Here is a 16385-nt window from a genome sequence, read left to right as displayed (position 1 = left end):
ATAAAATTTTACATGAGCCGAAATGAGATTTACATATTTATTTTTTTTGCTAGGGGCTTTACGTCGCACCGACACAGATAGGTCTTATGGCGACGATGGGATAGGAAAGGCCTAGGAGTTGGAAGGAAGCGGCCATGGCCTTAATTAAGGTACAGCCCCAGCATTTGCCTGGTGTGAAAATGGGAAACCACGGGAAACCATCTTCAGGGCTGCCGATAGTGGGATTCGAACCTACTATCTCCCGGATGCAAGCTCACAGCCGCGCGCCTCTACGCGCATGGCCAACTCGCCCGGTGATTTACATTTTAGAAGGTTTCTTACATAGTTAAGAGGTCGAAACTTTACCTCGGGTTAAACTGCAGAGCTAGCAAGAAATACAGATGTTAAACGGCCATTACCTTACTGAAGAACTGCTGCGTGAAGAAAGAGGCGCCTCCCGCCCCTTGCGTGACACACATAGTTAGATGTTGATCAAATGGCGAAGAGAGGAGAAAATCTGCAGTTTATAAACCTTCGGGGAAAGTTCGAGACCTTTTATGAATAATCAAGACACATCCACAGAGATTTATTGGTTAAAATCAAAAGTTACACTCAAAATCGAAGAAGAAATATGGTGATTGGTCGAAAGTTGTTTACAGAAATTCTTGATTGGCTAAATTCAAAACTGGCGGAAAGAAAAGATAAATATTGCCAAACCCCAAAAATGAGTGAACGAAATTTAGTAAAGATAAAACTTATGAATACAAAGTTTCCTGAAAAAGGTTCCTTCACTTCGCACCAGGGTGCATGATCAAAGTTTGTTAGTAGAGACATTTATGAGAGAATGTTCAAACTTCTTGATGAATGGAAAACAAAAACAAGTAGAAATTCACACAGTTCACAATAACAAATTTTAGTGGTGCCATCTTCAGAGAAAATTTATAAGTTGTTCCAGTTTCAAGTTCACGCTTTCTCCTGTAGAGGAGTACTTTGAGGCGCAAGATTTAAATGTGCGGCTTTGAGATGTACCTCCCGGTACAGACCTCTCCTCCCCCCAAATCTCCTTCCAAGGGTTGACACAGAAGAATTTTGAAAAATTATTATTTCATTTTGGAGAAAACCAAAAAAATTCAAGGTTTTGTTGATGGGTAGAAACCAGTTAAACTTCAGCTTAAGAGTGTCTTTGTTGCCGTAAATACATGTGAAATACATATGAATATTTTTGACGGCAAGTCCTGCCGCCGCTGCCGATATCCAGTTGAGGTCGCCCGGACCCGTCAAGTACCCTCAGATACACCTCTCCCGCAACTATGAGAGGGGTAGTCTTGGTGAAGGACGCCGCAGATCAGAAGTGTATTTTCAGTCCCCAGATGAACTGGCGGTAGGTGCGCAGCACTTCAGCCTTAGCCGGGAGAAGGACTCCGGCCTGCCGTACACAGGTAGACATCACGGAAGTGGAGTGGGCCCGTACCCCACCTCAGTGGTGGTACGGCGACGAACGGCTGAGGGGCACTGAAACAGTAAGATCTCGGCGACAGAAAAGTGTTGTTGGTGACTTGAGAAAATAAGCTACGATTTTTATTTGGTGATGCCGAGGGGCCGGCAGCGTGTAAGATTTTTCGTGCCACGGTGTGGATATGCAGGAGGCGGGGGCTTGGTAATGGCCACTCAGAAATGGACAGTAGGGAAACCGGAGGGAAGGATCGTACATTTAGTATACATATAGATTACAAAAACAACCAAAGTGCAGAAGGCCTTAGATTTAAAGAAAATGTAACCTTCTAAGGTGTCAGAGAAGACCTTATCTAGCAGTCTTGTGAGCACAGCTGCTTCCTTAGGGAGCCCGAAATGCACGCGGTTGTACTCGTACAAGTTCCAATCCGTGGCAAATGCTGTTAGATGTTTTGATTCTTCGGCTAGAGGGATCTGGTTATACGCCTGATTAAGGTCAAAGCTGGTGAAGAACGTAGCTTTCCGAAACCATGAAAAACAAGAGTGTAGGTTAGGAAGAGGCACAGACTGTAACACCACCTTCCGATTTAAAACCCTATAGTCAATCACAAGCCTAAAACCCCCTTGGGGTCTCGGAACCAGAAAAATGGGCGATGAATACGCTGACTTAGAGGGTCGGATGATACCATCCTTCAGTATCTGATCGATGATCTTAAGAGCCTTCATTTTAGGTTGAGATAACCTATAAGGCTGAAACCTAACAGGGATCGAATCAGTAACTTCAATCTTGTATTCGATAAGGTCAGTACCACCAAGGGTATCGGAGAAAACATCTGGAAACGACTGACACAACTTACGAATACCCTCAGCCTGCTCCTCAGGTAGATGCCTAAGGTCTAATAACATCTCATCCTGGGTAGGCGAAACAGATGAACATGACGCAGAATTATATTTAAGCAAAGGAATTTTACAATTACTAGCAAATTTGAAGGCGCACTAGACCGGTGTGAGACATGAATTCCGCTCCTAGTATAATGGGGCAAGACAAGTGCTTAGCCACAAACAGTTTTACTTTCCATGTGAATTTAGAAGTACGAATTTTGGCATATAGGAAACCTAAAATTTCTAATGGAGACGAATTAGCCGAAACGCATTGAACCGAAGACGAACAATAATCAGCAAATTTACAAACGGACTTTAATATGGAATACCACTCAGCCGAAATAATGGAACAAACACTCCCTGAGTCTAATAGAGCGGTCACGGGTTCATTATTTAGCTCAATTTTGAGAAAAAGTACAAGAGGGGGATTCTCCGCCGCAATCCTAAGACATTCTTTGCGGCATCCAAGTGCGGAGTTATAAAAACTTCTACATTGTTCTGAGCCTGAGCTTTCGGACTGTTTAATAGGGGCTGAGCCTTGAAAAGATGAACACACTGACTCAGCCGATGCCCTAGTCATTTTTGATTATTCGAGTTTGCGGAGGTTGCACCAGAAGTTGAACAGCAATTCTTGGCGATATGAGAAAACGAGCCGCACTTAAAGCATCCTTGTGATGATACTGCTCCATTCTTTGTCGCACTGGATTTAATCAAAGGACACGTATAACGCAGATGATCTGCCGATCCACAAGCATAACATTTGCGGGTAGTGGAAGTTCGGCGAGGTGAAGGCCGAAAACTACTGGAAGATGGAGGGGGTTCCTTATCGACTCTTAAGGTGTCGGCATACCTAATTCCTTCGCCTGAGACAGCCATAGCCTCCAATTCAGCAAAGGATTGAGGACGCGACGGAAAACACAGATATGACCGGTAGGGAGGGAAAGGGCTTCCACAATTGCCTGCACAATTTGATCTTCTAGGAAATGAAGAGCAAATACCCTGGTGTAGAACTTAATGTCCTGGATGAAGTCGGCAAGATTTTCATTTTCCTGTAAAAACTAAATCGAACATGCGAGGTTTCCATTCTTAGGTGTGGTTATGTTGGTCGAATTACGTAAAAAACTGGACGTTTAAATGTTGTTATACGTACTCACTAACCATACGAGGAAAATATTAGTCCTGCCTGAGTCGTAATTGAAATGTGAATAAGCGTGTTAAAACTTGATAGCATCGACAGCAGGGTGATAATTGATATCCACTGGACGGTTACGACAATAAATCGTATACATCTCTGTTAGAGGAATGACAACAACATATCTACAAATCACAACAGAAACATTAGGTCATTGTTTACTAGGACAGAATGCGTGCGGTGTTATTTATACAGAACCCGCGTTTTATGTATTTATGATTCTAGTATAAACTAAACAGTAGGACGGGCTATTAAAAATGGATCACAATTGTGTCTCTTTATATCTGTACGTCATTTCAGGGATCTATTGACATTTTGAGATGGCCAGAGTGTCCGACATTCGGCGTGGTCTCAGGGTTCCTTCAATTGCCTATCTTTGTAAATAGAATTATGTATAATTGTGCCTGTATACTTTAACATTTTGGGGAATTTATAAGATTTCTGGGGATATACTAAAAACAATGGGTTGGGATATATTACCATATCTGAAGTACTTATTTGATTATTGTTTAGTCGGAGGAGCTATACCAGATGAATAACTTACCAAGGGAGGTGTTCAATAAATTTCCAATTTCTTTGAAATCATTTAGGAAAAGGCTAGGAAAACAACAGATAGGGAATCTGCCACCTGGGCGACTGCCCTAAATGCAGATCAGTATTTATTGATTGAGTGCGATTGGCTCATTCTTCGTATTTTTTAAGTGTTCAGGAGTCTAAAGGAGCTTCAGTTCAATGTGTCTGTTTGTTTGTTTGTTTGTTCACTCGGCTATATATTGTTCAATTAATGCAATATAACGCACATATTCTTCTTCTTCCTCATCTGTTTACCTTTCAGGGTCAGTTTTTCCCTCGAACTCAGCGAACCGCCTCATGGGCAGTGTCCTGGAGCGTCGTACATCCATTCCACAGTTCTTTTTAAATAATGCTGTGTCTGAGGCTTCTTCACGCCCTAGGCCGTTACCTGTTATGTCACCTGGCTTTAGTAGTTAGCCTCATCCTTTAGCTATGTTGCTTAGGGGAATTTCAAAATTTTCGATCAATTCTACTAGTGATGTCATTTCATTTTCAAGATTTTTAGCTGAGTTTCAGGATCACACTCTTATGTTTTCTCTTTCCCCTTCTCAAATTCTTCAGATTATTTATCCTTACTACATTGGTGTCCTCTCAGACAAGATAGTCAGAGCAATAGCTGAACAATCATCTATAGAAGACTTCCGCGCCCATCTGCTAGCTAATTTCATTCCGGCTGGAGCTTCAGACTCTGCGTCGGGGGTACAATTGCAATTGGGGAAGATGACCAGTACCTCGCCCAGGCGGCCTCTCCTGCTATGCCTTGCGGGGGGATGAGGAGTTTGGAAGGAATAGACAAGGAAGAGGGAAGGAAGCGGCCGTGGCCTTAAGTTAGGTACCATCCCGGCATTTGCCTGAAGGAGAAGTGGGAAACCACGGAAAACCACTTCCAGGGTGACTGAGGTGGGAATCGAACCCGCCTCTACTCAGTTGACCACCCGAGGCTGAGTGGACCCCGTTGCAGCCCTCGTACCACTTTTCAAATTTCGTGGCACAGCTGGGAATCTAACCCGGGCCTCCGGGGCTGGCAGCTAATCACACTATCCACTACATCACAGAGGCGGAACTCCAGTAAATCTATCAGGATAAAGGTGCTGTATTTGAGCACTTTCAAATACCACTCAGCCAGTGTTCTATATCTCAGCCAATTGTCTAGGAAAACGTGTATTCTTACTAGCAATGTGCAAAATCAACCACACTGTCATTTACTGTGCTGTAACCCCTTGATGATAGCTCGTCAGTAGTATCCTGTGCGAGAAATCAGATTTAAGGATTGATATTCAGCACGTCCTGTCCGTCTCTGCGTGTCTGCGGTTCTTAACGGAATCAGTCTTCTGTAGCGGCAGATAAATCTGCTTGCTGTTAAAGTAAACGTAATATAACATTGACGGTCTTTCATAGATGCAGAGGAAATATAACATTCAATGTATTTATTTTAAACATGTTTTTATATTAATATTTTAATAGCGCGTACATGAACGACGACTGTGCTTTGAGGATGAATGAAGATAATTGAAAGTCAATGACTCTCAAGGAAATTGCTTGAGTTGGACCAGACCAATTGTAAGGAAATTTAGTAATATGATCAATTATGACATCATAAACTTATAGTGACAGTGTACGACTCCTTGGCTGATTAGTCAGCGTTGAGGCCTTCGGTTCAGAGGGTCCCGGGTTCGATTACCGGCCGGGGCGGAGATTTTAATCGCCTTTGATTAATTCTTCTGGCTTGGGGTCTGGGTTTTGTGTTTGTCCCAAAACTCTATAATCACGCAACACACCACACCACCAACCAGCACAGAATCACATAATAGTGATTACATCCCTCCATATAGGGTTAGCGTCAGGAAGGGCATCCAGCTGTAAAACTGAACCAAGTCCACTTGTGTGACACAGTTCGCAACCACGACCCCACAAATGTGGGATGAGCGGTAGAAAAAGAAGAAACTTGTGGTGACAGTAATTCTGTTGGCTCCAGTTTCAAACCAAACATCGATTGCAATGAAAGGCGCTGGGATGATCGTGACTGAAATGTTGCGAAGTTTCAATTTTATCCTTAAACATTTTTCCAATTCTTCCTCTTTCGAATCCCGTTGTCAGTTTTCCCTAAGGCCATTTTAAAGTTCTAAAGCTCGGATTTAAAGGGTACCGGTTCAGTGCTTAATAGCTCAAGCAAACGCACGCCGTCAGACAATATAGTCTAAGCTTCAAAGTTCATTCGGACTACCATTTCAGTAATACAACTCGAATATATATGTACCTTGTAGTGGGCCTACGAGGGGCGGCCTGGTTCATCCGGAAGGACGTGGATTCGATTCCCAGTCAGGAAGTCGAAAATTTTAAGAAACGAGATTTCCACGTTCGGAGGAACATGTGGCCCTGGGGTACACCAGATATGAGTACCAGGTTAATTCCTGGGGGCAAAGGCAGCCGGGCGTCGAGCTCGCCACTCTACTGCACCAAGTGCCGGGGTTACAGATACTGGAAGCCTTTACTATCCACCCTTCCCAGGGCCTTCAGGGCCTGTACGGAGATGACTTTGCTTTCTTTTATTTTTTTGTGAGCCTACGCTGTGCCGCGAGAAGTGCAGATCATTGATTCGGAAACGAAGGAACAGCTGCAGGAAGCGGTGAAGATCATTCGTGAGTACTTTCAAACAACTAAACATGCCTTTATAGATAAGAATAACGTTCAAGAAATAAATGTCGAAGAGGTTATGAATGTAACAAACGCAGGTCAGGAGATAAATGACAGTTTCATAGCGCGACAACTCGTGACATCTCCCGAACTCACCTATGAACCTCCAAGTAGCAAGTTGGCAATGGAATGGTCTCCGCCAACTGACAGCAATAGTTTCACAGCAAAACAACTAGTGACATCTCTCGGCTACAGCAACGACGACATCTCCAAGATACAAAGAGATCAGCAGGCAACTAGTAGTGATGAACGAAGACTGACTAAGGGAAATGATGACGAATTGGTGACACTTAATGGTCAGTCACCTGACCTGGCTAGAGATACACAACACCAAACACGAACGGAAGAAGATATAGAAGGAATGATAATAGAAAAGATGAACCAACAGATAAAATACATGGTTGAAAATCTGACATATAATATAAAGATGATGATAAAAGAGGAAATGAAAATAATGGTGACACAAAGACAGGAACCAGCTCAAACACATGACGTAACAGAGACAAAGGCAACAAGACTAGAGAGCAGGGGCCAGCAAGAACGACCCAACGATGCCGAAATAAATGTAATAGAAGAGGAAGAGTGGAAGCGAGCAACAAGGCAACCTAGAACACCAGTAAATGATAAGAGTAAACTAGAGAATCAGGATAGGGAGTGGACAACAGCGGTGAGAGGCGGGAACAGACAACGGGAAAACGAGACAGGAAAAGAAGTGAACGGAAGAAAAATGGGAATGAGACAAGGGGAAAGTAAAATAAAGGCAGCAGAACGATACGCCTGGTTATACGTGGGAAAACTGGACAAAGATACGACGGAGGAAGCTATCATAGAATACTTGAAGGAAAACGGAGTAAAAGGGAAAATACACTGCAACCTCGTGAATGACAAAATAGGAAGCAGAGCCTTCAAAATAGGCATTCCAATGCAAGACCTAGAAACAGTCTACGATGGAAACTTCTGGCCAGAAGATGTAATATGTCGGCCCTTTCGGCAACCCTGGAAGTTCAGAGGCCCGGCAACCAGGGACTAATATAATAACATGGAACGTAGAAGGCCTGAGGGGAGTCTTGAGCCTGCTTCCGAGAAATATCATGGCTGATTATGACATTGGAGTACTCACAGAGACAATGGTAAAAGAGGACACAGAACTGAACATCCCAGAATTCTACAATTTTCATGCCTATGCGATACAGTGTGTGAGAAGAGGAAGACCAGCGGGCGGTGTGCTATGCATCATCAAACCACAACTGGCCCCCTTCAAACTACTATTAAGAGAAGAAAACATGCTGGTTGTCAGGACAAGAATTGGAGTTATAGTAGCAGTCTACTTTAATCCAGATCACACCGCGACAGACATAATAGATAAACTAGGGATGGCCTTGGATCATAGTAGAAGTATGGATAAGATAATCATTGCGGGAGATCAGAAATGCGCAATAAATAGGCAAGATAGAAAATGCAAAGAAGTAATGGAATATCTAACAAATGAAGGTTTTACAATACACAACAGACAGGAGGACTGGACATACATAGGGCATAACGGAGCTAGCACAATAGACCTAATAATCACAAAGGGCTTTAGATCAAAACACCTTGCCACCACAGTGAAAAAAGAAGCAGCAGTCATCCGTAAACACATTCCAGTACAATTAAACATAGAAAACGGTAGAAGTAGCAAATTAGAAGAAAGACGAAATATAACTGTACCGGGCGGTACACCTCCACGCCGCTAATTCAAACTTTGCGCCAGTTGAAACTCCCCTACTGGAGGAAGTCTGAACCTTATCTAATGTGTTAATTTTCAAGTTTCTCAGAAGATGTCACTACTTGGAAATTTTGAAGTTTCTGAACTGGGTCGTTTTCGATGTATTTTTGTTTTTCCTGTAGTAAGAAGTGTGAACCTTCTCTTCTAGAGGACACTACTGAAGAACTACAATGGTGCACCCTAGTGCGAAGTGAAAGAACTGTTTTTTTGGAGATATTTTTATTTCAAAAGTTTGTTCCTTGTTAAATTTATTTCTGTTATTGTTTAAGTTGGCTGTATAACCCCTTTTTCCCCTGGTTTTGAATTTAGCCAATCCCGAATTTCTTTAATTAATTTCTGACCAATCAGGTGTATCCCCCTCCCCGGGGATATATTGCTTAACCCTAGCCAATAAAGTTTTTGTGGGCGAGTGTTCTCATTTCTGAAACGCCTCGAACTTTCCACGAGAGTATATAAACTGCTGATTTTCGGGTCTCTGTGCCACTTCAGTACCAACTTTCAAAGTGTAAAGTACGTAGCAGGGGGCGGGAAGCGCCTCTTTCTTCGGGCAGCAGCTCAACAACAAGGTAATGGCCGTTTAATAACTCCTTTTCTTGCTAGCTCAGCAGTTTAACTCTCGGGGCGGGTCCGAAGCGTTTCCACCATGTAACTTTTCCCTAAAATGTAAAGACTCTTAGCATCTATTCTCTTTTAAGCTACATATTGGGATAGAGAGTGCTTAACCCTCTCGAGCTCCCACTCATATTGTTTTGAGGTGAACTTATTTTTCACAACCGATTCTTCCTTAACGTAATGTAAATTGTTTCTTTCTAAAGTCACCTCTTTAGTATGGGATTAGCCCTTGCATTAGCGGCCTAGAGCCAGATTAGGTTTTAAACAAAATGTATTAGGAGTGCAGATCGCCTCCTGTCAAATTGGTATTTTAGAGGCCATGTAATTAACCTTTTCTCACTTAATAGGCCTCAGTAGGTTGGGTATTTTACCCCTGTGTTTATGTCCTTAGAGGACAACTTGAAGGTGGAGTTTGGTGTGGCCTTTGATAGGCTCAAAGTTTGAGAGCGAGTGGCTCCTTCTTGAAAATTGAGTGTGTATGCCTCGAGGAGGCTTTTCTGTGTAATTTGGAGCAAGTGCTCCTGGGCATGAATGGGGTTTTCTGCCTCTCTGTTAAAACAAATTTTGGAGTAAAGTTGGGCTAATTGCCCAAGAATTGTGAGTTCGGGGCGCGAAGCCCAAATCCGGTAAATACTGTAATTGTACTTTTGTTGCCTTGCTACTCTGTACCTGCCATGCTTGTTATTTCCTGATTTTGAAAAGAAAATATAACCTTGTTAAATTTTAAATTAATTTTAATTTCGTACCCTGAGACCTGTTCACCCCCGCACCTTCTTTCACCTCTGCTGTTCCACAGATACCTCGGAACAAGTGGTAGCAGAGCGTGGTTGAATGGGTCTCAATTTAGCCCCTTTTGACGGCTAAACATTGCTTTGATTACAACTCTAACTATTTCGTCACTTGCTGGAATTTTTACTTTTTCCTTTTTCAAAATTGTTCTGTCATCATGCCCGGCCCTCGCGATGTTCTCCATCTTAACTATTTGCGCAAGGAGGAGTTGATCTATGAGTTAACTATTAGGAATGTGCAATCTGGAGGCACGGTAGCGGTAGACACAAACAAGCTTAGAGAGTCCCTTGATTTGCCCATTTCCATCCCCACTTTGGGAGAGAAAGAAATTGACGACTCTCTTTCCACGATCACTGACAATACTACTGAGCTAGCATCTGTAGTTAGTTTTTGAAGAAAATGATCCTTCTCTTAATCAAATTAAGCGTGTGCAAGCCAGGATATTTCATTTTTCAAATAGAGTTAACGATCTGTTGTCTCTGAAGTTGAATGACGTTCAGAGGAAGGAAGCTAGTATGGTTCTTGAAAATCTTTCTGAATTGTCCAGTAAAGTTACCCAATTGTTAACTGGGAAAGTTCCTCCCAAAACTGATCAACCCGTCACGGTGAATGTAGGTAGCGAGGAAGAGCCTCCTAAGGGAGTAGTCAATAGGAAAACCGTTGGAGCTCAAACAACCTCTGCCCCATTGGACAACGAGTCTGAACGCCGTAACTCATTGAATAATGTACGTTCTGAATTAACGTCTTTGCCACTTAAACCTTTACCTACTATGTCACCTGGGTTCAGCAGCTTGCCTCATCCATTGGCAATGTTGCTCAGAGGTATCTCGAAGTTTTCTGTTAACACTACCAGTGAAGTTATTTCTTTCTTAAGGTTTTTAGTTGAATTTCAGGATCATTCCCTTGTTTTTTCTCTTTCTCCATGTCAGATTTTGCAAATCATCTATCCCTATGCATTTGGTATTCTCTCAGACAAAATAGTAAGAGCCATTGCCGAGCAATCATCTATTGAAGACTTCCACGCCCACTTGCTAGCTAACTTCATCCCGGCTAGGGCAAGGTCCTCACGTATTCAGAAGTACTATTATCGTGTACAACGGTTGGATGAAAACTTGGCAGATTTCATCCAAGATATTAAGTTCTATACTAGGGTGTTTGCTCTTCACTTCCCGGAGGATCAGATCGTACAAGCTATTGTGGAAGGTATCTCACCATCCTATAGGTCATATTTGTGTTTCGCGGCGTGCCCGCAAACTTTCTCTGAACTTGAAGCATTGGCTGTCTCAGCGGAAGGAGTTAGATACGCCGATTCCTTGCGTGTCGCGAAAGAACCTCCTCCTTCTTTTGGTAATCCTCGGCCTCCACATCGCCGACCTGTCACACCTCGTAAATGCTATGCTTGCGGGTCGCCTGACCATCTTCGCAATAAATGTCCATTGGTCAAATCTAGTAGGGCAAATAATGGAGCTGGCTCATCACAAGGCTGTTTTAAATGTGGGGCTTTCTCACATATCGCCAAGAATTGTCAAATTCAAATAGCACCCCCTCCTGCTCAACTTCTGGTGCAACTTCCACCAATGTCAATAATAATAAGTGACTAGCGGCTTCGGCTGAGTCGATTAATCCATCTTCCCGAGGCTCAGCCCCTGGTAAACATGTCGAAAATTCAGGGAAAATTCAGTCTTCAAATTCATCTTTTGAATGCCCCAAAGAATGTCTTAGCATTGCGGCGGATACCCCCGCACTTGTTCCTTTTCTTAAAATTGAGCTAAATAATGAACCTGTACCTGCTCTATTAGATTCAGGCAGTGTTTGTTCTATTATTTCGGCTGAATGGTATTCAAAATTGAAAACTGTTTATTAAACTACCTGACGATGGTTCATCTCCTGTTCAATATGTTTCGGCTAATTCTTCTCCATTAGAAATTCTAGGTTCTGTAAATGTCAAAATCCGCATTTTTAAATTTACATGGAAAATTAAATTGTTTGTGGCCAAGCACTTGTCTTGCCCCATTATGTTGGGAGCTGACTTCATTACTCACACTGCTCTTGTGCTCGATCTTCAGAGTAGGTCGTGCACTTTCAAATTTGCGTCTAATTGTAAAATTCCATTATTGAAATGTAATTCTGCATCATGTTCATCTATTTCGCCTAACCAGGATGAGATGTTGTTAGACCTTAGACATCTACCTGAGGAGCAGGCTGATAGTATTCGTAAGCTGTGTCAGTCGTTTCCAGAGGTGTTCTCTGATACTCTTGGTGTTACTGACCTGATCGAATACAAAATTGAGGTCACGGATTCGATTCCTGTCCGTTTTCCACCATATTATAGGCTATCTCCACCTAAAATGAAGGCTCTGAAAGAAATCATCGATCAGATGTTGAAGGATGGTATTATTCGGCCCTCTAAGTCGGCGTATTCTTCACCTATTTTTCTAGTCCCGAAACCCCAAGGTGGCTTCAGGCCTGTCATTGATTATAGGGTTCTCAATCGGAAGGTGGTGTTACAATCTGTGCCCTTTCCTGACCTTCATTCTTGCTTTTCATGGTTTCGTAAGGCCAAGTTCTTTACTATCTCGGACCTGAATCAGGCCTAGCATCAAATTCCCCTAGCGGAAGAGTCTAAACATCTTACAGCGTTTGCCACGGATTGGAATTTGTATGAATACAACCGCGTATCTTTCGGGCTCCCCACAGGAGCAGTTGTACTCAAGAGATTGCTAGATAGGGTCTTCTTCGACATCATATTTGAGTACTTGTATCACTACCTGGATGATGTCGTCGTATTTTCGGAGACCTTTGAAGAACATCTAGATCATCTGCGAGAAGTTCTCAATCGCCTTCGCAAGGCTGGGTTAACTGTCAAGTTGTCCAAGGTTGCCTTTGCTAAGCCCTCTATGTCATTCCTAGGGCATATTGTCTCACCTGATGGTGTTGCAGTCGATCATTCTAGAACACAGGCCATCCGTGATTTTAAACCTCCCAAGGACATCAAAGGTATCTCCAGGTTCATTGGCATGGTGAATTTCTTCAGGAAGTTTATTCCTAACTTTGCTAATAGAGCGGCGCCCTTAAACCTTCTTCGTAGGAAAGGCATCAAATTCGAGTGGGGACCTTCTCAACAAGCCGCTTTTGAAGATCTTAAATTAGCTCTCTGTAATGCCCCTGTCCTTGCTATGCCTGATTTCTCAAAGAAATTCATCGTCCAAACCGACGCGTCGTCGTCGGCGGTAGCTGCAGTCCTTCTTCAAGAGACTGAACTAGGGAGGCGACCCATCGCCTATGCATCTAGGACTCTATCGGCTCAAGAAGCCAAGTATTCTATCTATGAGCTCGAAGGGTTGGCAGTCTTATTTGCCTTAGAAAAGTTCCGTCTCTATCTGGAACATGTCAAATTCGACCTGGAGACAATAATCAAGCCTTAAGCTGGGTCTTAGGTAGGCCGCGTCGTACTGGTCGTATAGCCCGTTGGGCCATCCGTATTTCTGCCTTCTAATTCGATGTCAGGCATATCAGAGGTACCGAAAATTTTATTGCTGATGGACTCAGCCGTATGTTTTCCAACGACGTTGAGACCCATGAACCGGTCGACAGTTCATCACCTCCCGAGTCCATACTATTTGATGTTAATGCCATCTTAACTGATGCTCCCATGCTCTTTAGGGATATCGAGAAATACCAACGTGAAGATCCGACGCTGGCTCCGATAATGGAAACCCTTTCTTCTGGGGAACATGTCGTCCCTTATGTACTGAGGAATGGTGTTTTATGTTGCCCATCGAGGCATGATAAGATGATGAAAGTTGTCGTTCCAGCTGTTCTTGTACCTATGATCTTCAAGTACTATCATGAGACCCCATTCTGGGGGCATCTTAGAATCTTTAAAACTCGTGGAAAGATTCGTGAAAGGTTCATCTGGAAAGGTATGGACGGTGAAATCCGTGAACTAGTAAAAGCTTATAAATCCTGCTTGCTTAGGAAACGCACCATGTCCACCAAGGTAGGCCTGTTGTCTTCTCATCAGGCTTCGCGCCCAATGGAACTTCTGTATATTGATTATGTAGGACCCTTCCCCCAGTCGAAGGGAAATGCCAACAAGTTCATCTTTGTATGTGTAGATGGGTTTACAAGATTTTCCTGGATATTTCCTACTAACCTGGCTACCGCTCAGTCCACCATTACTTGTCTAAATTCTATCTTTGCTTCTTTTGGTCCGTGTCAATATATTGTATCTGATAATGCTAAGGCTTTTACATCTAATCTATTTCGTAAATTCTGCTTTGACCAGTCCACCTCTCATGTGACTACTTCTGCTTATTACCCTCAACCATCTCTGGTTGAACGGGTTAATCGTAATCTCAGGTCCGCGCTTATTGCCTATCATCATGAAGATCATTCCAGGTGGGACACGTCCCTGCATTGGTTAGCTTTTGCTTTGATCTCGGCGGTTCATGAATCTCATAAGTTTACGCCAGCTTCGCTGATGTTCAAGTTTGTTCCCAACACGCCGCTCTCTAACCTCTGGTCTCTGAGTGACATTCTACCTGAGACAATAGACCCAGATAACATTAAAGATCTTTGGAAGAAGGCTAAAGCCAATCTTAATGTGTCTCATGAAAAGGTTAGGGAAAGATATGATCGTGGACGGAGACCCACCATTTTGAAGGTAGGCGACCAAGTGATGGTCAAGAATTTTGTTCCCGCGGGCAAGCTTGCCCCCAGATTTCATGGGCCGTGTACTATTCTAGATTTCCTTACTCCCGTTACCTTATTGTTAAGTAATCCAGCCACCGAGAGGAATTTTAGGGTTCACCTGAACCCGGTGAAATTTCTGTGTTAACTTGCTTCATATAATTTTGAAAGAAATAGGAAGGTTATATTTTTTTCTGAGGGGTTTCACTTTTAAGGCCTTCTGCTCTTGGAATCTGTTTCCTTTGTGTGTAATTATTTATTGTAAACCTTCCCCGCACTGTTAAACTGCCATCCTGTCCTTGCCACGGCCATTACCACGCTCCCGTCTCCTGCTCCACAACACACAGTGGCTTATAAATGCCATGAATATCTGCACGCCGCTGGCCCCTCAACCTCTCCACAAAGCCTGTGCCCTCAAAAAAGATGATGGTCCAACAAAATTCTGCCGCCTAGCCTTAATGTTTCAGTGCCCCCGCAGCAGCGCGGCGCCGTACCGCTCCTGAGGCAGGATACGGGCCCGCCCTTCCCCAGTGAGGCCAACCTGTGTACGGCGAGCCGGAGTCCTCCTCCCGGCCAAGGCTGATGTGCGACGCACAACCTGTAACTGGCCCGCGACCTGCATGTTCGCCGCGGGCGCGGCGTGCTTCAACTCCACTACTCCTCTCATAGTGCGGGCGAGCGGTATCTCAGGGTACTTGAGGGGTCCGAGCGGCCTCCTCTGAACTCAAGCAGCGGCGGCTGGTCTGGCCGTCAAACTGATCAACGTTTAAAGTACATATTCAGCTATATGGACATCCCTGTTCAACAATTATTACCCTTTTGGATTTTAATGCAATATCTTCTCTTTCAAGAATTTAAAGTTTTTCCTCCTGAATTCCACTTCTACAAACATAAAGACATTACTTCCACAGTTAGTACAAGAATTTTGAACCTGGATCAAACCAAATTTAGACAATTTTTATAAATGCTTCTGCAATTAATCTCCATAGCAACATCATAACTTGGACCTTGTTTTCAAACAATTTCATGTGTCACCCCTGGAGGGACGTTTGGGGGGGTGTCTGTACCGGGCGGTACACCTCCACGCCGCTAATTCAAACTTTGCGCCAGTTGAAACTCCCCTACTGGAGGAAGTCTGAACTTTATCTAAGGTGTTAATTTTCAAGTTTCTCAGAAGACGTCACTACTTGGAAATTTTGGAGTTTCTGAACTGGGTCGTTTTCGATGTATTTTTGTTTTACCTGTAGTAAGAAGTGTGAACTTTCTCTTCTAGAGGACACTACTGAAGAACTACAATGGTGCACCCTAGTGCGAAGTGAAAGAACTGTTTTTTTGGAGATATTTTTATTTCAAAAGTTTGTTCCTTGTTAAATTTATTTCTGTTATTGTTTAAGTTGGCTGTATAACCCTTTTTTCCCCTGGTTTTGAATTTAGCCAATCCCGAATTTCTTTAATTAATTTCTGACCAATCAGGTGTATCCCCCTCCCCGGGGATATATTGCTTAACCCTAGGCAATAAAGTTTTTGTGGGCGAGTGTTCTCATTTCTGAAACGCCTCGAACTTTCCACGAGAGTATATAAACTGCTGATTTTCGGGTCTCTGCGCCACTTCAGTACCAACTTTCAAAGTGTAAAGTACGTAGCAGGGGGCGGGAAGCGCCTCTTTCTTCGGGCAGCAGCTCAACAACAAGGTAATGGCCGTTTAATAACTTCTTTTCTTGCTAGCTCAGCAGTTTAACTCTCGGGGCGGGTCCG

Source organism: Anabrus simplex, chromosome 5 (assembly GCF_040414725.1).
Source record: "Anabrus simplex isolate iqAnaSimp1 chromosome 5, ASM4041472v1, whole genome shotgun sequence".
Classification (NCBI taxonomy): domain Eukaryota; kingdom Metazoa; phylum Arthropoda; class Insecta; order Orthoptera; family Tettigoniidae; genus Anabrus; species Anabrus simplex.
Note: the sequence above shows the minus strand (reverse complement) of the source record.